The sequence below is a fragment of the Equus asinus genome, chromosome 28 (genome assembly GCF_041296235.1).
Source record: "Equus asinus isolate D_3611 breed Donkey chromosome 28, EquAss-T2T_v2, whole genome shotgun sequence".
Classification (NCBI taxonomy): Eukaryota; Metazoa; Chordata; class Mammalia; order Perissodactyla; family Equidae; genus Equus; species Equus asinus.
This window is the reverse complement of record NC_091817.1, coordinates 34,910,874-34,937,437: the sequence shown is the minus strand read 5'-3', so window position 1 is coordinate 34,937,437 and position 26,564 is coordinate 34,910,874. Positions and strand designations below refer to the sequence as shown.

The window sequence follows — 26,564 nt, the reverse complement described above, 5'->3', positions numbered from 1 at the left end:
CCAATAAGGAGTCAGGACACTAAATTTTTCTAAATATCAACAATAAAAAACCAAATGACAATCAGCCAGCCTAGAAAAAAGATAGATTAAAAGATTATCTTTCTGTCCTCTCAACAGGAAACAAAATTTAAAAATTGTTGTCAAATTCATGTATCAAATCATCACATTGTACACTTTAAACTTATACAAAGTTATATGTCAATTATATCTCAATAAAGCTGGGAAAAAATTAAAATAAAATTTAAAAATCACTGTCAAGACTACACAAACAAAAATTGTAAGGAAAAAAGTATCATTGAGGTGTGTTGGGCAATTACTTAATAAAAATATTATATTATTTTCCTGGATCATGTGGTTTTTGTGGTATTTGCCTGCTTTTTAAGCTTTGTAATTTTTCTTTTTTCAATCTAAATATTTATTTTCATACTTAATTTTCTACCCGTCATTTAGTGTTTTCTTAAAGAGGGCTCTAAAATTGTCCAAGCTTTAGGCCCCACAAATCCTGGACCTGCCCCTGCCTCAAAGCCCCACTGTCTTTTCCTTGTGTGCATATTTGCTGCAGAGAAGACTACAGCAAAATGTACACAATGAAGCAAGGTTTTCCCAGGTATGCTGTTGTTCAGAAGCCTGATGGGGTAGAAAGTAAAGATCAAAGTGAAACTTCCTCCTGAAAAATGGGATTGACCTTGCATTTCAGTGCGTACATCTCTCCCAAAAAATACCAACAGCAACCCTTGCCTTTGCCTAGAAAGAGAGAGTCATTGGTTGCAATGTTAATCCTCAACTAACTTCACAGAACACCTTGTCTAAAGGACTGTGCATAAGCCATCTATTTCAGGTTGTGTTTCTCCCTTGAAGCACATCATTTTTATTAAAGAATTACTACTGAAAAAAAAAGGAGTATAGGAGAGTCAAACTATCAAGCTCAATTTTCTTAATTCTGGATTTTTGTTTAAGTTGGTGAAAATATGGGATTTTCACCAGTCTAGCCTTCAGTGTTTCCAAAAACATTATTAGGTCCACAGTTGTTTTTTCAGGGCTGTAAAATTCCTTTGGTTCTCATTCACATTTGCTGTTGTACATTCTTCCTTTGTCTTCCTAGGCTTCCTCTCCGATTTCCTCTATGATTAGGCTTAGAGGATACCAACACACACACTAATGACAAATCCATTCTGAATTCTTTTGTAAACATAAAATCTTCGGGGGACATAAAAGACAGAATATAAACTTTACTTTAGGCCAGCTGGTTATCATTTGGCCTGCCTTGAAACCCTTTAATCCCCAGCAATGAGCCAGTCTTTATCCTCAGAGCAGCAAAAGACTCTCAAATTTAAAACAATGAACACTTATGAGTCCCTTGTTGATCTATTTCTGCAAGAGATTCAGTTAGCTTTTCCAGCAAAGAATCTTAAAATCACACTACTGAAAAGGATTCAAAGATGTCATCTCCTGTACCAGACTGCCAAAAAGGGCTGCACTTAAAATAATCAAAACAGATAGTCATTGCTCCAGTCCTTAAAATTTTTATGGGATAGGAGTTTCTCCCCAAGACAACTGCGCATTGGTTTCAGGAGCACTGTTGCCTAATGAAAATCTATAATGCTGGCAAACTGATCAATACTCCCTCAACAGCAAGAAAACTGTAAAGATGTCTATATCAGAAGAAACAACTGGCTCAAAGAATTATGCTGGTGTGTGTAACTCCCAATGGGAAGGTTTCACCCCCGTGAAACATTTAATCAAAATAGGCAACGGAAATCACAGCAGATTATATGGAAAAGGAGCTCTTCATCCAAACTTTTAATTAATATCCTTATTAATTATCCAACCAATGGAGGGCTAATCTCTACAGATCAAGTTTTGCTGAACTAAAAGGAAATCCCCTAAACAAAGATTCCTTTTATTTTATTTTATTTTATTTTATTTAGGAAGATTAGCCCTGAGCTAACTACTGCCAATCCTCCTCTTTTTGCTGAGGAAGACTGGCCCTGAGCTAACATCCATGCCCATCTTCCTCTACTTTATATGTGGGACGCCTACCACAGCATGGCTTTTGCCAAGCAGTGCCATGTCTGCACCCGGGATCCGAACTGGCAAACCCCGGGCTGCCAAGAAGCAGAACGTGCAAACTAAACCACTGTGCCACCAGGCCAGCCCCAAGATTCCTTCTAATTTGCTAGATATATCACAAAGTTTTAAAAAATTTTTGAAAAAGGTACAGAATAATATATACCACATAGAGTATAGATTGAATGATTGGCCCTAAATCTTCACCCTTCCTTGCAACGACACCCTTACCATGGCCTCGCAATGGGCTTGAGCCAATGGTGCATGGGCAGAAATAACAGTGAAGTGGTCTCTCCCAAATGTTGTTCTATGATTCTCATGTGGTTGCTCTGTGTTTCTGTCCTCTGGTGCACACAGTTCTATTATTGTACTGTCCGCATTCCCTTATTCTATAATCCTGGATACCAGTAAGATAGACACAAGGTTTGTTTTATTTTCTCTTATTTTGTCTAATTTATAATCCCACCTAAACAGCTAGGACACAAAGTAACAAATACCAAAAGAATTATTGTTGCCATCACTGTTTTCACAGTAAAATTAGGTATTAAGCTATATTCCACAAAGAACTAGTGATTCCTCATTAAAGATAATTGAATAAATTAGTGGCATTGTCACCTTTTAAAGCTGTAACACATTTTAGAGATTGCCATTTATCATCCAAGACTGAGAGGTTAAGTGATGTGCCCAAGGTCACCAATGTTACTCAATGGAAAACCCAGGAAAAGAATGTGCCCAATGCAAAGAGAAATTCCTATACCCTCAGAATCAAATTGAATTCTGACAGGAGGGTGGAACCGAACAGTTTTAAAGAGACAAGTCAGTATAAACCCAATAGGTGTCTGGAGAGGGACAGAAGGAAGTAGAAAGGATATGAGAAGGCTTTGGTAAAGAAATTTTTTTTAAAAAGGAGAGAAATAAAGAAAAAATTTCACCACAAGGCACATTAGTTTCAGAAAAATTTCAATGGTAATAAATGAAGAAAGAGAGAGAGATTTTAAGGAATTGGCTCATGTGACTGTGGAGGCTGGCAAATCCCAAACCTAGAGGGTAGGCTAGCAGGCTGGAGACCTATGGAAGTTGATATTACATCTCAAGTCTAGAGGCAGAATTCCCTCTTAGGGGAAGTCAGTCTTCTTTTCTATGAAAGCCTTCAACTGACTGGATGAGGCCCACTCACATTATGGAGGGTAATCTGCTTTACTCAGTCTACTGATGTATTTATTTAATTTTTTTTATTGCATTAACATCGGTTTATAACATTATATAAATTTCAGGCATACATCATAATATATTTCCATTCCTGTGTAGACTACATCATATTCACCACCCAAAAGACTAATTACAATCCATCCCCACACATGTTTCTAATCACCCCTTTTGCCCTCCTCCTCCCTGCTTCCTCTCTGGTAACCACTAATCCAACCTCCGTTGCTATGTGTTTGTCATTGTTTTTATCTTCTACTTATGAGCGAGATCAAATGGTATTTGACCTTCTCCCTCTGACTTATTTCGCTTAGCATAATACCCTCAAGGTCCATCCATGTTGTCACAAATGGCTGGATTTCATCATTTCTTATGGCTCAGTAGTATTCCATTGTGTATATATATATAACATCTTCTTTATCCATTTGTCCCTTGATGGGCACCTAGGTTGCTTCCAAGTCTTGGCTATTGTGAATAATGCTGCGATGAACAAAGGGGTGCATGTATCTTCATGCATTTGTGTTTTCAAGTTCTTTGGATAAATACCCAGCAGTGGAATAGCTGGATCATATGGTAGATCTATTCTTAATTTTCTAAGGAAACTCCATACTGTTTTCCATAGTGCCTGCACCAGTTTGCACTCCCACCAGAAGTGTATGAGGGTTCCCTTCTCTCCACATCCTCTCCAACACTAATTGTTTCCTGTCTTGTTAATTATAGCCATTCTGATAGGAGTAAGGTGATATCTCATTGTAGTTTTGATTTGCATTTCTCTGATAGTTAATGATGTCAAACAACTTTCATGTGCCTGTGGCCATCTGTATGTCTTCTTGGGAGAAATTTCTGTTCAGATCTTTTGCCCATTTTTTAATTGGGTTATTAGTTTTTTTGTTGTTGAGATGTATAAGTTCTTTGTATATTTTGGATAATAACCCCTTATCTGATATATGATTTGCAAATATCTTCTTCCAATTGTTAGGTTGTCTTTTAGTTTTATTGATAGTTTCCTTTGCTGTGCAGAAGCTTTTTAGTTTGATGTAGTCCCATTTGTTTATTTTTTCTATTGTTTCCCTTGCCAGGTCAGACATGGTATTTGAAAAAAATGCCACTAAGACCAATGTCAAAGAGCATACTGCCTATGTTTTCTTCTAGGAGTTTCATGGTTTCAGATCTTACATTCAAGTCTTTAATCCCTTTTGAGTTGATTTTTGTGCATGGTATAAGATAATGGTCTACTTTCATTCTTTTGCATGTGGCTGTCCAGTTTTCCCAGCACCATTTATTGAAGAGACTCTCCTTTCTCCATTGTATGTTCTTGGCTCCCTTGTCGAAAATTCAGTTGTCCATCGATGCGTGGGTCTATTTCTGGTCTCTGATTCTGTTTCATTGATCTGTGTGTCTGTTTTTGTGCCAGTACCATGCTTTTTTGGTTACTATAGCTTTGTAGTATATTTTGAGTCTACTGATTTAAATATTAATCTCATCTAAAAAATACCTTCACAGAAACACCTAGAGTCATATTTGACCAAATATCTGGGCACTGTGGCCTAGCTAAGCTGACACATAAAATTAACCATCACATACTCATCCATCCATCTGCTCACTCAACAAGCTTTTATTTAATGATACAATGTGCAAAGCACTGCACTAAGAGCAGCTGACACAGAAATGTTAGCTGTTACACTAATGTTTTTATTTATAATACATAATGATGGGATCTACATTGGTTTGGCATACAACTTTTGCATATTTCTTAAAACTCTGTTATTGTCTTTACATAAGTTTCCACAAGATTAATTAGCCAATGTGCTTAAGGAGCACATTAACTAACATCACTCTTAAAATATGATTAACAAAAATACCTTATTGTATATTTCAAATCACAAATAACAATACTCTAATTTGAAAATAGGTACGTGAAATAGAAATACTTTATCTTCTTGCTATTATGGTGCAAACCAAGGTCTAATTTTTAAAGTAATTTACTTATAATTCTTTTGAAAATAACGCCTTGAAGCAATTAATTTTTTTTAATGGCCAGGAGGGCTTTGGAAACCACAAAATGGCATGGGCAAAAAGGGCAAGAAATAGAATAGATGATTTAAAAAAGAGAGTCAGTGACTTAAATGGTCACCTAAGCCATGGGGTGTTCTTTTTATCATTCTTTTTTTCTCAGGTTAGGAGGTTATTAACCTGTATCCTGGGGTGTGTGAGCACCAATTATATCAATGGGACAGATAAATGAAATGCAAATTAAAAATTAAACATATTCTGACAACATTAGAGTCCTAACAATATTTTTAATAAAAAAAAATGAAAGGTAAAGCTGTTTTCTCCATTTTAATTTTTGATACACAGTGATGGAGGAAGCAGCTGGATACATAAACCAATGCCAGCAAAAACAAAAGGTTTTTGTTTTTGTGTTTTCCTTCACTCGTTATTCAATACACAGCTTTATAACAAATCCACTTTAATATCATTCAAGTGGACACTCTCCTTTAATCAGTATTTTTTTAATGGCTTTCTTTGGGAGATTATTGCCTACTCTGTTTCAAATTAGAATGGCATATCTAAGGGCATGCCTGGGTTTTCACATTTAAATACTAAAGGGCAAAAGCATACTTTGCACCGATTTTCACTAGGATGTAATTTCAGAAGCCCTAGCTTTTCAACCACTTCACTATAAGGAATATTTCACCCTGGATAATCAGTCTTGTTGTCTATGAAAGTTCTACAGATTCCTGGATCTGCCATTTACAAGCTATGTGACCTTGGACACAGACTTCATCTCTCCCTGCCTGTTTCCTCATATGTAAAGTGTAGAAAGTATGAAGTTGTTATATAGAATAAATAAGTCAAGATTTATAAAGGATTTAGGACAGTGCCTAGTATATAATAAGCACTACGTCAGTGTTAGTTATTACAATTTTTATTACACGGATTAAGATCAAAACTAATTACCCATGATGGTAACGTGTATCAGAAAGGAACGTTTGTTGACCACCTTCCCTTCTTTGTTTCACTTCCCCAATGCCCTCCTCTGCCTCAGAGTCTGTTTGTGGGGGAACTCACATTAAAACAAGCCAGTTGAGATGACATCTTAGAAAACTCCATAGTAAAGGAAAAGGTTTTAGATCATCATAGGGATGCGAGTATAATTAGAACTCGTTGGGAAAAGCACCAGTCTGATGACATCAGTTTGGATCCTAACCTTTATCATCTGTGTGTAGCCTGATCTTTAAAATCTGTGAGGGAAAGGATGAACTAGTCAGTAAGTTGAAACAATTAGCCAACCATCTGGGGGGGTATTAAATTAGATCTCTTGCCTCACACCCCTACAAATGCCAAAAACGCCACTTTGATGTGGAAAAATCCTTCCAAAGATAGAAACTTCATTCCTTCACTCTAAGGTCAGCTCCCAGGCTTCCCATCTGCAATGGAAATGAGGGGATGGAATGAACAGAAATTGTGCAAGTAGGAGCTATAAGATTTGGAAACCCATTGCACATGGAGAACCTGTGATAAGGGGTTTCAGGGACTCTGTGTCCTTGATCCTGGGTGACAGATTAAGCAACTTGTACAGCATCATCTCTGATCATCTCACTCTCATGATCCAAAACCTTCCATTGCTCTCTACTGTCTATCAAATGAAGTACAAAATCCTATAGCTGAATATTGTAGTATTCAAGACTTCAACCTACTTTCCAGTGTCATTTTTTTCCCCAAAGATTGGCACCTGAGCTAACAACTGTTGCCAATAGTTTTTTTTTCTTCCCAAACCCCCCAGTACACAGTTGTATATTCTAGTTGTAGGTCCTTCTGGCCCTGCTATGTGAGATGTCACCTCAGCAAGGGCTGATGAGTGGTGCCATGTCTGCACCCAGGATCCGAACCAGTGAAACCCTGGGTCGCCAAAGCAGAGCACGTGAACTTAACCATTCGGCCACAGGGCTGGCCCCTCTAGCCTCATTCTTAATGCTCCCTTCTGGGTCTCCTACCCCTCAATCATGCTGACCTCTGCATTGTTACACACACACACACACACACACACACACTCATGTCCTTTCTTTCCTTCCTGCCTAGACTTGAGCTAGGTCCTCTACCTAGAGAGTCTTCACTTTCCCAACTCAGATTCATCTCAGAGCCATGGTTTCCTCACATCCAGTGGGGTGCCAGTAAGAGTTTAACAATCAGCTCTGGGTAGAGGGAGCCCTGAGTTGTAGAGTTTGCCAATTTCTGTGGTGTAAATATTCCCATTGTGGCTGATTTCAAGCTATGAAGGTGACGTCAACCAGCAGACAAAATTCCTGAAAATGTATCAATAGATTGCAGAGAGGCAACATAAGCTGATTACATCATGTCACCTTTTCTAACCCTCCCCTCCTTGTCCCAGCTCCACCCCTGACTCAGCAGATAGGATTTGGGCTCCCCTGGAACATCCTCTCCCCCAAGAGCACTTTGTATTTAACTTGCATTATTCTCCTCATCATATATTTCTTTTCTTTTCTTTTCTTTTTTGTGAGGAAGATTGGCCCTGAGCTAACATCTGTTGTCAATCTCCCTCTTTTTTTGCTTGAGGAAGACTGTTGTTGAGCTAACATCTGTGCCAATCTTCCTCTAATTTATGTGGGATGCCACCACAGCATGGCTTGACGAGTGGTGCTAGATCTGCACCTGGGATCTGAACCTGTAAATCCCAGGCTGCCGAAGCAAAGCACACGAACTTAACCACTACACCACTGGGCCAGCCCCTCTCATCATATATTTCTTTAAGAATTTGCGTTGTCTCCCTACGGATTAAAAAACTATGTGGGCACAGGTTCACTGTTTTACTCCTTGTTAAAGTACCTACAGAATTTGAGCATAGGGGCCTGGATGATGGAGTTCTGAAACATCAACCTCCCAGGGTGTAGAGCATAAAGGAGGAGAAAAACAAAGATTCCTAGAGAATGTTCAGGAAGAGTTTTTCCTGCTCAGAAGAAGTGTTGGAAATTTATGTCTTTTACTAGAAAAGAACAGACAGCATGTTCCCTTGAATGTCCAACCCTGCTTATCTACACAATGTAGAAGTGAGTCACATAAGAGATGAAAGGTAATCCAGCATGTTTGCCTCTTGCTTTCTTTTCTATTTTGTGCTCAAAGCATGTCATCTGGGCCTCAACACCCAAGAAAGATTTTTTCCTACAGAAAATGATTCCCATTTTCTCCATCTCCCTACCCCTAAGAAAGTGTCGCTCACTGAGAACATGAAATCATTGAGGGTAAGGATGATGTCTTTATTGCTTTTATAATCCCCAGGGCCAGCCTAGTGCTCGGTACCCAGTAGGAATTCAACGAAGACATATGAGTAAGCAAAATAATGTTTTCATCTAAAAAAGACAATGGATTTGGACTAATAGTAGGGTTGGTGTTATTTACATAATATCCTTTTCATCTGAACCAACCTTCAGACTCTTACCCAGAGGATAGACAGTAGCAGTGAGGACACCTCTTTGCTCCCAAACCTAAACAACTGGAGACCTGTGAATCCTCTGTGTGTTTATCAGGATGATGGTCAAGGCTCAGATGCCATTCGTTCATTCCTTCATTCTGCCATTTGTTATCTAGTACTTTTAATACGCCAGACCCAGTGCTAGACACTGAGTACATTTCTTCAAAGTTAACACCCATTTTATATCCAATACAAAAGAAAAAAAGAAAGTTTCATGAAATTCTCGAATGCCTTGGGACATAAGGCATGACACAATAGCATAACAACCTTAAAGAAAGTAGCTGCTTCCAAATGCACACCCAATTCATAAAACCCACGGAGTCTCCAATTTCCCCAAACTATAAATCTTTCCATTACAAAGAGAATTGTTACTGAAAGGTTCGTGAACACTAATAGTATGGTATTAAACGTGTTTTAAGATATAGTCCTAAGGAGTGAATGAGCTCAAAGGGCTTGTGTGAAAAATTCAAGAAGCGTTTTCCAGGTTTCTCAGAAAGTCTTCCCACTATGCAACCTAAAACTTGTTGATATTTAACAGTAGGTATTTATCTGCCAGTCACAGGCATTTGTCTGTAACAGAAAATATGATAGTCAATTCATCAATACATACTGGTACCTTTATTAAACAAACATGTGCCTTATCTAACCACTTTTCACCATCTCCACTCCTGCCATCCTGGTCAAGCCTCCATTATCTCTTTCCAGACTATTGTAACAGCCTCCTAACAGAGCAAAGTCATCTTCCTAAAGTAGAAACCAAACCTTGATCCTCCCTTGCTTAAACTCCAACGGCTTCTGCAGATATAAGGAGTCCTTAAGATCACTCTCACTTCTGACACCAACTACAAAGTTTAGGAGTCTCCAAGACCACCCTCAGGTTAAATAATTTGCTAGAAAGATTCACAGAACTCATTGAAAGCCATAGTTCTGGTTTATTACAGAGAAAGGATATAGATTGAAGTTAGCCAAGGGAAGAGGAGCATGGGGCAGAGTCCAGGAGAGTTTCATGCACAGAGCTTCCAGTTGTCCTTTCCCAGTGGAGTCATGAACAGCACTAACTTTTCCCACCAATAACGTGTGACAATACCCATGGATTACTGCCAACTGGGGAAACTCACCAAGCCTTGCTATTCAGAGTTTTCACTGGGATTTGGTCACCTACACATGGCTGGTTACCCAGATGGCTGATCTTTGGTCTCCAGTCCCTCTGGAGGTTGAGCTGTTACTGCATGGCCCAAAGCTACCACCATAAATCACATTGTTAGACTATCCAGTGTGGCTCAAGAGCTCCAGGTAAATAAAGACACTCTTATCAGACAGGGCATTCCAAGGAGCTCCCAGGAGCCCAGGGCAAAGTCCAGACATCTTTTTGGGTGAGGTTAATTGTTTCCAATACATTTAGAACAAAAACTCCTGGCATTCAAGGCCAGATAAGATCTAACCCCTACCTGCCTTTCCTACATCTTGATTTCCCCATCACTTGCTCTGCTCCAATCATATCAGCCTTCTTTCAGTTCCTGGGACATACCCAGCTCCAACTCAGGACTATTGCTTTGCTGTTCCTTCTACCTAGACATCCTTTCCCAGAAATTCATGCAGTTGCCTGCTGCTCATTAAATTAAATGCTGCCTCCTCAGAGAGGCCTTCCCTAAACACCCTAGCAAAAGTGGCTATGTTACCGAACCAGATTCATTTTTGCCTGCTGCCCAGAAAGCCAAACACCAAGATGACGAGATTGCTGCAGAGAGTTTACTCACAAGGCAGCCATGCAAGGAGGCAAGAGCATGAGCCTCAAATTCACCTCCCTGAAAATAGGGATTCAGGGATATTTATGGGATGGGGGCAAGGTGGTCTGAAATGTGGAGGTAGGTGATTGGAGGTGAGGAGAGGTAAGGTAATTGATGATCTGCACAAGCGTAGTCAGACTCCATGCCTCTTCATAGGACCCATGTTCACAAAATGGCAGCGTTAGCATGATCTGAGGGTGTAGTTTTTAGCCTCTTGACGTCAAAAGGTCACCTATTGGACATCTGTGTGGGCCCAGTTGATGAGCTGGTGGTCTGAACCAGCCTGAAGTGGACAAGGAGTTCTAATTCCTGAAAAACAGCTCACACGCCCATTACCATGGTGACCCAGGCTCCAGGGAGACGTTATCTATAGGAGGCTGGTAGGAGTCAGCATATTGCCTAAGCATCACAGGTAACAATGGGTGGGTTAAACAGCTAAAAGCTATAATCAGTAATTGCAAAAAGGAAAAAACTTTAGTACCTAGATACTTAATCATCAATGGCTGTTTGCTGGTTTCAGCTATAACCAGCCTCCCGACATACACACACACACATGCACACTCTACCGCATTACCCTGTTTTCTTCATAGAACTTTTTAGGACCTAAATTATGTTAATTATTTATTTGCTTATTGCTTCTCTGTTGTTTACAATAAAATGTCATAAACGCCACCTTATTCACCAATCTTTTCCCAGTATCCAGATTGGTACCTAATATTCAGTATGTGTTCAAAGATATTTGTGGATTGAATATCTGCTGATATTAGACAGGAATAGACACAGAATTATAACTTCCCTGAGCTAGTTTCAGATCAAGTGCATACCTCTAGCATTAAGAACAATCTCTTTTTCTTAGCAAGTAAGAGACTAGACACTGTATGCCATTTATAATTAAGCAAGGGAAAATGCTGAAAGGAATATATGAAACATGATCAAATTAATGAGTCTGATTTTCCCATGTGGATTGTTAAATCAGTCTCATTATTTTGTGGCCATACATTACACTGCTGACTTAACTCTATGAGGTTATTAGTGGTAGAAAAGAAAATACAAGGTGCCAGGCTGGACCCAGGAGGATAAAAGGTGAGTCTCTTTACATTTTCTTTCATATCAGAAAATCTGAGTTCCTACTCAATGTTACCCAATAGAAAGTACAAGCTGATCATTCAGCGATTAAAAAGAAATGAGCTATCCAGCCACAAAAAGACATAGACCAATCTTAAGTGCATATTACTAAGTGAAAGAAGCCAATCTGAAAAGACTACCTACTGTATGATTCCGACTATATGACATTCTGGAAAAGCCCAAACTATGGAGACAATAAAAAAATCAGTGACTGCCAGGGGTCTGAGGGTTGGGGGAGTGAATAAGGATGAATAGATGGAGCACAGGGCAGTGAAAGTGTTCAACATGATACTGCAATAGTGGATACATGTCATTACATTTGTCAAAACCCACAGAATATACAACATCAAGAGTGAACCCTAATGTAAATGATGGACTTTCTAGTTAATAATGACGCATCAACAATGGCTCATCAATTGTAATAAATGTACCACACTAAGGCAAGATACCAACAGGGGAAAGTGGGCAAAAGGGAGGGGGGTGGGGAGGAGGGAGCATATGGGAACTCTCTGTACTTCCCCCTCAATTTTTTGTAAACCCAAAACTGCTCCAAAAATAATGCCTATTAATTAAAAAAAAAAGTACAAGCTGCATTTCTTTTCACGGAAATTTGAGATTTGAGAGGCTATTTCCTCAACTCTAAAACCATTAAGACACACAGTCTTACCCCTTTTTTAGTTAATTACAACCTGTTTACCCATCACATTTCCAGATTCTATGTAACAGATGGTGAAAATGTCTATTCTGAAGGCCCACAAAGTATTCCTGTTCAAGAATAGTGGCTATTATCCAGCATTCTCCACAAGGGTTGGAATACCCAGGGTAGGCTGTGGGGAGAGGGGGCCACACATCGGGCAAGTGAGTAGAAAACAGAAAGCAAATCCTCAGGGCGCTAACAAGAATAGAGGGAACTCCTAGAGGAATTAAAAGTAACCCCCACCAGGAACCTAGGGAAATCATCTATACAGAGAAGGAAACGACTTGTTTGAAATTCATTCACACTGGCAGGGTCAATAGAAAAATTTCAATGTAAATAACAGGAGACCTTAAATGCGTGTTTGCTGAATGCTAAAGCATTGGAGGCAGAAACTAAGCAGAGGTTTCTGCAGTGGCCAAATGTTGCCTCTTATCACAGCAGAATGGCCATTAAAAGAGAAGTCCTGAGAATGTTGTGAATGTGGATGGAGGCCAATCAGAGACCCCCGCAAGAGACTTTTTAAAGATTTTTTTTTCTATTCTCTGGTAGTCCATTTGGATTGGATAAGATTTGGGGGAGCGATAATTTGCCATTATCTTAACCTCAGAAATGAAGCAAAATTTAAAGGGATTAATGTGGCTTTTTCCCCTCCCAGAGCATCTTCACCTTTATGCCCCCAACTCTTCATTCGTCATCAGCAAGCTAAGGACAGTTATCAGGAAACAATGCCAGCAGCACCATAGCACTGGGGGTTTAATGCTATTTCTGCCTCTATAAAATCTTCAATAATTTGTTTACGACTTCCAAAATTCAACAATAGTGTGCAAATGCAATTCCACTTATGTTAATGTGTGCTTCCTTCTCGCATATCAGATTCTGAATAAAAATTAGGCAAGTACTCTGTTTTGAAAATATGTAAGATGTGAACTTGCTGGGAGGAAAAAAAAAAACCTCCAAATGCACTATCCTATCAACCACATTTTTTTTTAACTTAATAACTTAAGTGAACTGTTAGTGAAATTACAACCTGCTTGTGACACAATAAATTTACAACAAAATTCATTTCATAAATTATTCAATTCTGTGACTGCAGTCAAGGAGAGAAATATCACCAGGAGCAGGTGATTAGCATGTGAAAGGAAAAACCCATCTCTCCACCAAAACAATCACTGTCAAAGCCTCCTATTGGAGTTTAGTAAAAATTACCATTAAGAACACACATTTAAGTCTTTGTAGTTCCTATAAAAGGCCTAAGTATTTGATTTACATTACATTCATTTGTTCTTTCTTCAACTGTCTCTTTCTCCTACAAACCATAACTGCCTCAATAAATGCTTGCTCAATCAAGTGTGCATTAAAACAAAAGAATTTAACTTGAATGAAAGTGATGAATCAGGGCCAGAAGTTAACTTTTCCTTCCTCTGTATATCTTGCTACCAGGTAAGCAAAGGAGAAATTTACATTTGATGTTCCCCAGGGAGATAGTATAGGTTTCTATTGTGTGGTTGGTCATATTTGTAGATTCTTGCATAAGTCATTTGAAGCCAGAGTTGCAGGGCAAAGGGGTTTCAACCAAATTACATTTGTGAACATTTTCTATGGGCAATGTATCTCTGCAAATGGGACTGTCAACTTCCCACCAACTCAGTGCATAAAAGATGGTGTTAGTGGACTAAAGAAAGAGTTCCAGGATCAATGGTTTCCTGAAACCAGGGATGCAAATCCCCAGCTGTTGGTATTTCTAGCCAGTTATTGGGGACATTGCTTTCCCTACACGGTAGCAGTTCTTCAGTAAACCAAAAGAGTAGATGCTGTCACCTTTTTCTTAAACAAGCAAAACAAAAATATGGCTCTCCTCAGGTATTAATAAATACATTATTTTCATTTCAGCAGATGCCTTGGAATTTTTCTTTAGGGATTGCTCTCTTTCTCATAAGTAGTTGTAGTAGGCAGAATAATGGTCCCCCAAAGACATCTGTGTCCTACTTCCCAGAACCTGTGAATATGTTACTCAAGGGGTTCAGAACAGGCCTCCCCAAGATGTGCCACTTGGGCATGTGCAATATTTTGAGCTAAAGGCAATCAAGACCCTGTAAGCTCAAGAGAAACTTTTACTCTCTCTTAAAGAATTTAAATTGAGAGCCTTGCCCATGATAAGACTTATCACCAGAAACAACTTTTTATGACCTATCTCTATGGCAGGGCAAACTTCTAATTACTGAACATCTGCTCTTCTTATCATTCTGTGAATTAGCCTCCTCCTCTCTGAAGCCTCAGGCCCCAATCCCATTCCTTAGCTCTGGATGGCATAAATACCTCATTTTACCTTTTTGTCTCTGAATCTCTCAGCTATGTGTGGTTCTCATACATACAAAGTTAAATCTGGTTTTCTTCTCTCAATCTGTCTCATGTCAATTTAATTCTTAGACCAGCAGAAGAACCTAGAATGGTAGAGGAAAATTTCTTCCTCCTCCACATTACATTATCAGGCAAGGGAAATTAAGGTTGCAGATGGAATTAAGACTGCTAATCAGCTGATTTTAAAATAGGGAGATTATCCTGGATATCCAGGTAGGCCCACTGTAAACACAGGGGTCTTCAAATGTGAAAGAGGAAGACAGAAGAGTAAGTACCAAAGCGATATCATGTGAGGAAGACTTAACCAGCCATTGCTGGCTTTGAAGATGGAGGAAGAGGCCATGAGCCAAGAAATGTGGGCAGACTCTAGAAGATGGAAAAGTCAAGAAAATAAATTCTCCTCTAGAGCCTCCTGAAGGAACACAGCCCAGCTGACACCTTGATCTCAGTCGAGGAGACCCATTTCAGATTTCTGACATCCAGAACTGGAAGATAGTAAATTTGTGTTATTTTAAACTCTCGAATTTGTGGCAATTGATTAAAGCAACAATAGGAAACTAACACAGAATATTTAAATAACACTCTATTCTGAAAGACAAATGGTGTGGATAAAGGAAAAGAATTCTCCTAATTGTTAGTGTTTGTTCATAAAGGAAATCACAAAAGGAAAGACCTAAAAGTTAATTTTATATAATTCTCCTTAAAATTACAAAGGAAGGAATAGTTTGGATTGGTAATTACGTTTTAATTGCTATTACCTTTCTTCTATTTATCAGAAAGATTCTTTAGTATTTATGGATATATCTTCCACTAGTAGTGGACTACTTGACCCCCCATAAAGCCAGTCTTTCCTTCTTGGATAACGCCTCTTTCTCATCTATTATCTGAACCATCAGCTACTACCTTGCATGTGGTTTGTGCTTAGATACACAGAAGCCACCTACAAGATCACCTTTACTTATAAGAGTAAATTCTTATTAGATTGTGTAGGAGAGGAAAACTTTTCCTCCTGGGCCTGAAAATTAAACTGACAGAGACAAATTAAGAAGATAAAAGCATACAAATTTATTTCACGTAAGTTTTGCATTACACTGGAGACTTCAAAGGAAATGAAGAGCTGAAGAGGTGATTAAGCCTGAGTGTTTTTATAGTAGGTTTGATAAAAAGTGGAAAATCATGGAAAAATATGATAGCACAAAATGCCATGAGCTAAAGGGAGTCAACTGGGGGAAACTTAGCAAGGCCTGTTCGTTTGGACTCATCTATCTTCAGAGATAAGGGTGCTCTTTTCCTCTGGGTATAGGAAGGGCACCTCTCACATGAGGGTCCTGACCTGCTTCACGGAAGAAGGGGGAGGCTAGAAAGTCCTTCCTGCACCTGCTGTTTCTCAAATTCCTTCAGCTTAAAATAGCCTCTATGCCAAGGTGCCATACTTTGGGGTAGTGTATCCTGAACCCCATAAATTGTCTAGCATGGAAGAAAACAGACATAGAATCACAGAATGGAAGAGCTGAAGAAACCTTATGGAATCTAGTTTAACCTCCTTATTTAATCAGAAAAGCAATCAAGATCCAAAAGGTGGAATTCTCTCCCAAAATCACATAGTCTAGAGTAAAAGTAGCTTAGAATACTGGTCCAGACCTCTTCCCATAATGCACAATACTGCCTCTATGGGTTGTTCAAATTCACCCTTCATTCATCCAATGAATATTTATTGAATATCTACCTGTGCTGGGCACTGCTTTAGGCGCTGATTATGCAGCAGGGAACAACAGAGAGAACTACATAGTCACTAGGTAGTTCTTTACATAACAGAGTTAACTATGTTAACTGTGTAGTCACTATGTAGTCAATATTCAGTGGGAGGAAACACGACAATATACAATAAATAAATAAATGAGCAATAAATAAATTACAAGTGCTCTAATGAAAATGTAAGAGCTTAACGTGATAGAGAAAGATTAGGGCCATCTCAGATCAGCTGATCAGCAAAAGACTCTGAAAAAAATCTGATGACAAGATGGAGCCAAGCAGGATGGGGAAAGAGTGTTCCAGGCAGAGGGAACATCCAGGGCCAACGTTGCAGAGCAGAAACTAATTTGATCTTTTGGAGGAATGTCCTGAAGACCAGTGAGGCAGGAACCTGGTAATGAGGGTGGGGGGTAGACAGGTGTTACAGAGGAGGGCAGGCCAGATCAAGCTCTGGAATCTCTTTGTGCTACATGTGGCTATATTTGTCTGTATTTATATGTGTGTTGACTTCCATGTTGGAATGTGAAATGTTCACAGGGATAGGTTTGTTTAATACACAAAGCACCTAATACTACTAAGTAAGTACGAATTCAGACCTGCCCCCCTGCTTCAGGAAGAAGGGTTGGTTTCAAAGAAATCAAATCAACAAAATATGACTGGATTGTTGGCACTAATCGATGACATTGTGCTAGGTTTTATAAAGTGAAGGCTCACTAGGGCACTTCAAGATAGAGATGAAACAATTTCAACTAAAAGAACTTAGATTCCTTGATTAGGTATTCCCCAGTGTGGGAAAAGCCTATTAGCAGTTCCTGAGCATACACTATGCGCCAGGAACTCTAGTAGCTGCTTTATCTACATCATCACTGTTAATGCCCTCCTAAACCATTTAATGTCAGAAGGACTTGGATGTTAAGTAACTGGCTCAAGTCTTCACATTTAGTGGAAGAATGGAAACTGTACACTGGTCTGTCTGCCTCTGAAGGTCATACTTTCCCCATTTCACTATCTGCCACTCACATTGACCAAAAACTACCCTGCATAAGTCACACCACCTCTAAACAACTCACTCTCTTCTTGTATGAAATGACAGGTGGGACCAGATGATCTCAAAAATCCTTCTCACCTCTAAGATTCTGTGATTCCATGATTCTATTATATTGGAAGGAACTGTCCTCCCCATTCTGGCAGCCCTGTTCACCTGGAAATTTCCTCCTCCCTAAGTCGTACAGTGGTTGCTACCTGTAAATCAGAAATGATTCCTTATACCAAGAAGTCAGATTCTTACCTACACCCTCTGAACACCAGAAAAAGCAAACCTACCTCCCTCTGCTGGTGAGGGGAGGACACTAACTGGGGTCAGTGCTAGATGATGATATTTCGCTCTCTTTTACGTCCTTTCACCAAATGCATATCAGCCTCCAAATCCAGGAGAGAGTCAATCTCAATAATGTTTGTGTATCGAGACACTATTACAAGGAAATTGCATTCACAGATGAACTTTAAGTTCAGCTCTCAGCAGCTCAATTTGCAAATGTCAGTTCTTTCCCTCTCCATATTGGCCTCACCTTCTTCACTTCAAAGTCAAATAGCAGCAAACACAAAATTTGCTTCGAAGAAGTCCAAACTATTTATGTCTGGGGAGTAAAGTTATGTGCCTTAGAGACTTCTCTACTGAAAAATAAAAGATTCAATGGCCTATCACAATTAAGGCAGTAAGTCATTTCAAGATTTGGCATGTAGCTAATCACTTCTCCTTGAATACTAAATAAATTAGATTTCTTTTAGTATTCTGGAGCAAAAATTAAATATTTGAACATAAAGAGCCATTATTTTTAATATATTAAGTTATCAAGAATAAAATACATCATAATTAAAGAATCAGTTCTGGCTACTCCATAAGGCAATACTATAACTAAAAAGATCAAGCATTTCTTCTATGCTTTGCTTTCCTTTATATATAGAGCAGCTTTTTTCTGTGCTCCAGGAAAATCATCTGACTCTTCCGAGTTACCATTTGTAGTAGGTATTGCTGTTTTTGCCTGCTCAGGATCCTGCGTCTCGGTTTAGAAACATAATTAAAGTCTTAGAGAGCCAATGGGAATCTTTTTCCACCAAAAGAAAATGTGTTGATAGAATTGCTATAGAAGGAACTATGTAGGAGTATTTACATTCCTAACTCTAGCAGTGGAAAAAAATTTCAGCAATCTGTTTTCTAAAAAATAAATTCCTCTGTCCCTGACCCCATCCTTCATTGTTAATAGGTCACCAACACGTTTTCTACAAAGTATCCAAATTATGTGTACACATAATACATTGTCCCATGTAAGAACAAAAAAGCCTTGCCACTAAACGCTGTATGCTTTGTCTTTAAACAATTGCACAATGTGGCAAAATTTATTTCTCATTCGTCTAGGGAACAAGAATATTACAGATCGGTAATCATTAGTAAATCTAACTGTAACAGTAACCTGAATCTGGAGACCTTAACAAGCGGTGAGATCACAATCCATCTGGAGAAAGATGGGCTGATAGAGAAATAAAAACCAGTACACAGTGCCATGAAGGCAAATCCCATGTCGCCCATCCAAGCGAACGGTTAAGGAGATAATGTGGAGAACAGATGGGGAAAGCAGTGGACATAATCTGCATTGATGTTCACGGTAACATTAAAGAGATCAAGAGATGACAATAATGACTCCACACATTCATTATGAAGTGCCTGTTCTCCAAAAATCCCAAAGCACTTTGCCAGCTCTTAGGTCAAATGCTAAAGGCCATAAGTGATATTGAAAGGCATGATTCCTATTTTCCTGTATTACAGATCCAAAGTACTCAGATTCTGAGAGGTCAGCCATATAGAGACATGTGTTATGGAGTATCTCTAATGAGACATTAAAAGACAACCACTGGAATAAAACATTATGGAGGAGAAAAAGAAATTATTAACCCACAAAACAAAGGAATCCATTTTGTTCAACAATTATTATGGAGTATAAATGATCTAAAGTAAAAAAAATGTGCTGCAATTACATATTCCTGGAGAAACCACAAGGAACTCCACCATTGAAGAAATATTTTTATTTTTATAGAGTAATATTAAAGGTCTTGTGGCATTAACTTGCCATAAAATTAGGATTTCCTGACCAAAAAGGAAGTACTTACTCTGGGGGGGAAAATAACATACGGGTTTATGCAGAAAACCTCATAGTGGGAAGTGTAGTTAAAGATATGTGATTGAGCTTCCATGAAACAAATGTGAGCTACTGTGTCTATCCTGTGGTTCAGAGTAGAATAGGAATGTAGGACTCCTGAGCAGGAAATTGTTTACTTGCACACCAATTTTTTGAGACCCATCTTGGAACTACCTTACAGAAAGTGAAACGGAAAAGCTGTATGACAAGACTGGAATAGGGAAATCCAGAGATTTCCACTATGAGGGAAGATTGGAAGTAATGCTTACTGGAGAAAGATGGTTCAAAATGGATATAAATGAGGTTATTATGATGTGTGAGAGGATAGTGAAGGGAGAGCCATTACCAAGGAGAGGCATTAAAGGTGATTGGTAGGAACAGCCCAACTTGGAAATAGCATGAATGTCAAATTCGATGGGCTCAGATGTTCACCAAAGCCTAGATCTTAATAGTTTGCCTATCAAATTAGTTTTATGAAATATTTTTACAATACTACCCTATGCATCACTTAGTAAAATTTTTAACTTAGTACTCTGAAATTTTTTAAAACCAGTAGGCCCTATATAATTTAGAAACCATATTACTCTGACTGCTACCTATTCTAATTATTTGGTGACTATTTGATTAAACTTTGAAACACCTGGAAAACATTTATTATATTCTTACAGCCTAGGCACATACTCAAATTCCATTATTTAAAGTACATTAAAAGCTACTATCTATAAATTAGCTAAAGAACACATTTCCAAGGGCAATGAAAACTCAAAAAAGGCACCATTGATCCTGGAAAGTAAATTCGCAAATTATTGGAAGATTTTTCTATCATTGCTAAGAAACAGTGAATACTTTTGAGAAAGAACAAATTTACAATACCTCTCTATTTCTGATGGCCTTGATATAGAGCATTGTCATCACTGCAGGGCCAGAGGGGTATCACCTCCATCTTATGCACATAGAAGACAAATTCACCAAGTCAGCTATAGCCCATTCAGGATTTGCAGCTTAGGTCCAGGTCCACAGTCAGTTGTATTTGTAATTCACTTTACTTTCCTAATCTTGAGCTCCCTTGGGTCAGGTGTCACTTTCAGACCCAGGTACACGCAGTCTAGAGTCTTCACTCCTAAGTTCTGCCATGTTTGTCCAGGTGGTTGGACTGATCTTCAGCCTTGCACAACCTTCTACACTGATCACCACCTTGTCTCCAGAATGCCTGTTTGAGGCCCAGACACCATGACTGCTTCTTAACAGTTCCTCTCCCTGAAGCCTAGACCTGCCCTCCATACTCTCAGCACTGACTTTGGTTCTATATCAAAGGAAGCCTCCTGGAATCAAGACACAAAAAGTAGCCAGGAGCATTCCAAACAGAGAGATAAGCATGGAAGATGCTGGGACATAGGAGGGGCTCAACATGCTCAAGGAACTGCTGGGAGATCACACAGCCCATTCAGTAAAGTAACTTCTAAAAACACCCCAATCTCCAACCTGCATCACCTATACTCACAGATGCGACAATAAAATTTAATATTTGAAACTCCCAAGAATCCAGTATTATATTACATTCTAAGTATACTTTCTAAAGCAAGAACATAAGCTCATATATTTCTTGTCTTTAAAGAATTCTAACCATAAGAATTTAAGCAAAATGAGTTTGGTCTTTTTTGGGTTTTTTGTTTTTGTTTTTGGTTGTTGTATTTTTTTTAATTAGGAAGATTCGTTTCTGTTTTCTGAGCATTCTGGTTAACTGTGGTTTAAGAGTATATATATGTTACACTTATCTATTGCTGCATAATAAACCACCCAAACTTAACTGTATACAACAAAAACCAGGAAATCTCCAATACAAAGAAAAATATGCAACCAAGAATCACTGAACATTTTAGGAAAACCAACACCACAAAGGAAAAGTATGAAACAGAAGAAGAACTGACACATGAAGAAGTTGAAACCCTCATACATTGCTGTGGGATAGTAAAATTGTGTGGCCACTCTGTAAAATAGTTTGACAGTTCCTCAAAATGTTAAAATTACAGGTACCATATGACCCAGCACTTCCACTCTGAGGTGTATACCCAAGAGAATTGAAAACGTGTCCACACAAAAACTTATACATGAACGTTCATAGCAACATTATTCATAATAGCCAAATGTCTATCAGCTGATGAATGGATAAATGAAATGTGGTATATCCATAAAATGGAATACTGTTCAGCAATAAAAAGGAATGAAGTTCTGATACATACTGCAACATGGATGAGCCTTGAAAACATTATGCTAAGTGAAAGAAGCCAGACACAAAAGGCTACATGTTGTATGATGCCATTTATATGAAATGTCCACAACAGGCAAATCTATTGAGACAGAAAGTAAATTTGTGGTTGTCAGGAGCTGTGTGAAGAGTAAAATGGGGAGTGACTACTCCAGGATTCTTTTTCTAGACTGATGAAAATGTTCTGGAATTAGATAGTGGTGATAGTTGCATTGCTCAGTAAATATACTAAAAACTACTGAATTGTACACTTTAAAAGGGTGAATTTTTTGGTATGTGAGTTATGTCTCAATCAAGCTATGACAAATATATATATATATACACACATTTATAAATATATATATGTGTATATATACACATATATATACACATGACAAAACATTGCATCCATAAAACAAGAGTAGGCAATTATGAGGAAAAATAAATTAGAGATAAGATAAACAAACAAACAAAAATTGCCAATGAGACAAATAGATCACTGGAACAGAAATAGAGAGTCCTAAAATAGACCCACATAAATATAGTCAACTGATCTTTGACAAATGAGCAAAGGCAATACAATAGAGTAAAGATAATGTCTTCAACAAATGGTACTGTAACAACTGGACAACCACATTCAAAAAAAATTAATATAGACACAGACCTTATACCTTTCACAAAAATTCACTCAAAATGGATCATAGATCTAAATGTAAAATGTGAAATTATAAAACTCCTAGAAGATAACATAGGAGAAAACCTGGATGACCTTAAGTCATCTAGGCTTTTTAGATACAACACCAAAGACACAATTCAGGAAATAAGTAATTGATAAGCCGGACTTCATTAAAATTAAAAACCTCTGCTCTGCCAAAGATAATATCAAGAAAATGAGAAGACAAGCCATAGATAAGCAGAAAATATTTGCAAAATACACATTTGATAAAGGACTGTTATCCAAAATATATGAAGAACTCTTAAAAGTCAACAATGAGAAAAAAGACAACCTGATTAAAATTTGAGCAAAAGACCTTAACAGACAGCTCTCCAAACAAGATATATAGATGGCAAATAAGCATATGAAAAGATGCTCTACATCATATGTCATCAGGGAAAGAGAAATTAAAACAGCAAGGAAATACCTCTATACACCTAACAAAATGGCCAAAATCCAGAACACTAACAACACCCAATGCTGGTGAGGATGTGGAACAACATGAACTCTCATTCACTGCTGATGGGAATGCAAAATAGTGCAACCACTTTGGAAGACAATTTGACAGTTTCTTACAAAACTAAACATACTTTACCATACAAACCTGCAATTGTATTCCTTGGTACATAGCCAAAAGAGTTGAAAACATGTCCACAGAAAAACCTGCACATGATATTTATAGAAGCTTTATTCACAATTGCCAAAACTTGGAAGAAACCAGGATGTGCTTCAGTAGGTGAATGGACAAATAAACTGTGATACATCCAGACGATGAAATATTATTCAGCACTGAAAAGAAATGAGCTATCAGGCCATGAAAAAAACATGGAGGGAGCTTAAATGCATATTACTAAGTAAAAGAAACCAATCTGAAAAAGCAACATACTGTATGATTCCACTTATATGATATTCTGGAAAAGGCAAAACTATGAAGACAATAAAAAGATCAGTGGTTGCCAGAGGCTGGGGGTGGGATGATAAGTAGGTGGATCACAGAGGATTTTTAGGGCAGTGAAAATACTCCGTATGATATTATAATGATGGACACGTCATTATACATTTGTCCACTTTCACAGAATATACAACACCAAGAATGAACCCTAAGGCAAACTATGAACTTTGAGTGATTATCATGTGCCAGTGTAGGTTCATCAAGTGTAACAAATGTACCATTCTGATGAGTGATGTTGATAATAGGGGAAGCCATGCATGTGTGAGGGGTAAGAGATATATGAGAAATTGACGTACTTTTCTCTAATTTTTGCTGTGAACCTAAAACTGCTCTTTAAAAAAAATGACTTTTAAAAAAGTCTCTGAAACTAAAACTTCAGTACAAGATCTAAAAAGCAAAATGGATGAAGCTGAAAATTAAAAGTCAACTGGAAAATACAGCCAAACAATTCTCCTAAGACACAGCATGAAAGCTATAGAAATTAAGGAAGAAAAGTAGATATTTGAAGGATAGATCCAGAAATTCTAAATTTGTCTAATAGGAGTGAAAGAAGAAAAGAAAAGAGAAGGATGGGTAGAGGAGATAATCAACAAACCGTAGCAAATTTTCAGAATGTCAAAATAAGAAAGAAGTCCTAAAAGATTCCAGTTAAAGCTCTGCTTCCATTATGAGCACTGCCTATACATATGCTCCAAAAGATACTTTGATTTGAGAGCATCTCTAGGGGTTCCTCTCCATCTCTTCTTAGATCAACTCTTCCCGAGACTATCCAAGACTCAACACAGCTGGTCACCCAGGGCCATTCAGGATAAGATTAGAGCCATGTCTTCCTCTAATCTAGCCCTATGCAGCCTCTCCACATAAAGAATATGCAAAGTGTTTACCATATGCCAGACACTGGGCAACAATGATGGCTAGCCTCTCCTATCCTCTCCTTTTCCCAAACCTTCTGGAATATAGTATTCTGAGAGACTATGCGGAACACACCTCTGAATTGTTCTCCAGAGGCTGAAGAAGCTGGAGTTCTCACCCATTGACTTGAAAAGCTCATTGGTTGGGGTATCACTCCTGGAGGCAATAGCTCTACAGGATACCCAGTCCGGTGTGCGCAAGGGCCAAGAACACTCTCCCACAGCTAGAGAATGTGCTCAAGCAGAGACAGGCAGTAAGCTTGCAGTAGGATGGGGAGTGTCTGCGGGTGACCTCTGGGGCAGCTGGGGGGATCTGGGTGGACAAGTGCATGCATAAGTGTGCACATATACATACACACACAGTCAGCCCAGAGGTCAGCTTCTGATACAATGGAGAAACACTGGAAGCACTCATGCTAAAATTAGGCATAAAGATGCTCACAGTCATTGCTATATTTAATATTGTATTTAACCAACACAATTTAGATCATAGAAAGAAATTAGAGGCATAAGATTGGAAAGAGGCAAAGCTATCTCTATTTTGAGATGATATGATTTTGTACCCATAAACCGAATAAATCAACTGAAAAACCATTACAAAACATAAGATAATTCAGTAAGATAGTAGTATGTAAAATTAATTAAAAAGAAATCAATACCCTTTATATAATGAAACAACAGTTTGAAGATACAATGGAAGGAAAGATCCTATTTACAGCTAGGAACAAGCTTAACAAGAAATGTGTAAAACCAGAGGATAGGAGGAAAATTGAACTATTACCACAGGATAAAAAGTAGAATGAAAAAGAGACACTCTATTCTTGGAAAGGAAGACTCAAAGTCAATTCTTGCTAATTTAATTTAATGCAATCCAATAAAATACCAATGAGGTTTTTTTCCCTAGAACTAGACAAACTGATGCTAAAATTCATATGGAAAAATAAATTTTAAAATAGCCAGGAAAAGTCTGAAAAAGGAGAGAAATGACGGAAGAATAGACTTACCAGCAACTAAAACACACCAACTAAAGCGTACAATGGTGACTGAAGAGACAGACAAGCCAGTGGAACAGAACAGAATGTTCAAAAATAGATAAAAATGTACAGGAATTTAGTATATAATAAAGATGACATCTCAAATCACTGAGATGAAGGACTTTTTAATAATTGTTAGGACAGCTAGGTAGCAGTCTGGGAAGAAGATAAAGTCGGTTCCCTACTTCACATTGTACATAAGTATAAACTCCAAAAGGATTAAAGTTTTCAAGGTAAAAAATGAAGTACTAGAAATACATTTAAAAGGGAGTGGTGAAGTCCTTTATAAGTTAGACTTCAAAATCCAGAAGCAACATAAAATTGGTAAATTTGACTGAATAAGAATCTAAACCTTCTGAATGCCAAAAAATACTATTATCCAAATAAAAAGTCAAGTGACTAACTTGAGAGGGGGGGAGAATTATAATTTATATTACAAAGACTGATCTCCCTAAATTATAAACATTACCTAGAATTCAGAACAAAATGACCAACAATCCAAAATAAAAATGGACAAAGGACATAACCTGACAGCCCTCAGCAAAAAAATAAAGAAAGAAAAAAGAAAAATAAAATATATATACACACAAATGGCCATTAAGCTTATGAAAAAAGGCTCAACCTTGCTTACAGTAAGATAAAGGTAAATCAAAACTATAATGAGGGGGCCGGCCCCGCGGCCAAGTGATTAAGTCCGCACACTCTGCTTCTGCAGCCCAGGGTTTCACCAGTTCGGATCCTGGGCACGGACATGGCACCATTCATCAGGCCGTGCTGAGGAGATGTCCCACATAGCACAACTGGAAGGACCTACAACTAGAATATACAACTATGTACTGGGGTGCTTTGGGGAGAAGAAGGTAAAGAAAAAACAAAGAAGACTGGCAACAGTTATTAGCTCAGGTGCCAATCTTTAAATAAATAAAACTACACTGAGATACCATTTATCACCTATCAGATTGGCAAAAATTACAATTTTGACAACACTCTTGAGGCTGGAGTGAAACAGGCATGGACAGTACATTGCTAGTGA

The 26,564-nt window shown here is 38.2% G+C and overlaps 1 long non-coding RNA gene across 4 annotated transcripts in view; it reads right to left on the bottom strand.

Annotated features, from left to right (window-relative positions):
• The window catches only part of LOC106842140 (uncharacterized), a 230,562-nt gene that overhangs the window by 43,929 nt on the left and 160,069 nt on the right, over positions 1-26,564 (bottom strand). The window lies entirely within an intron of this gene.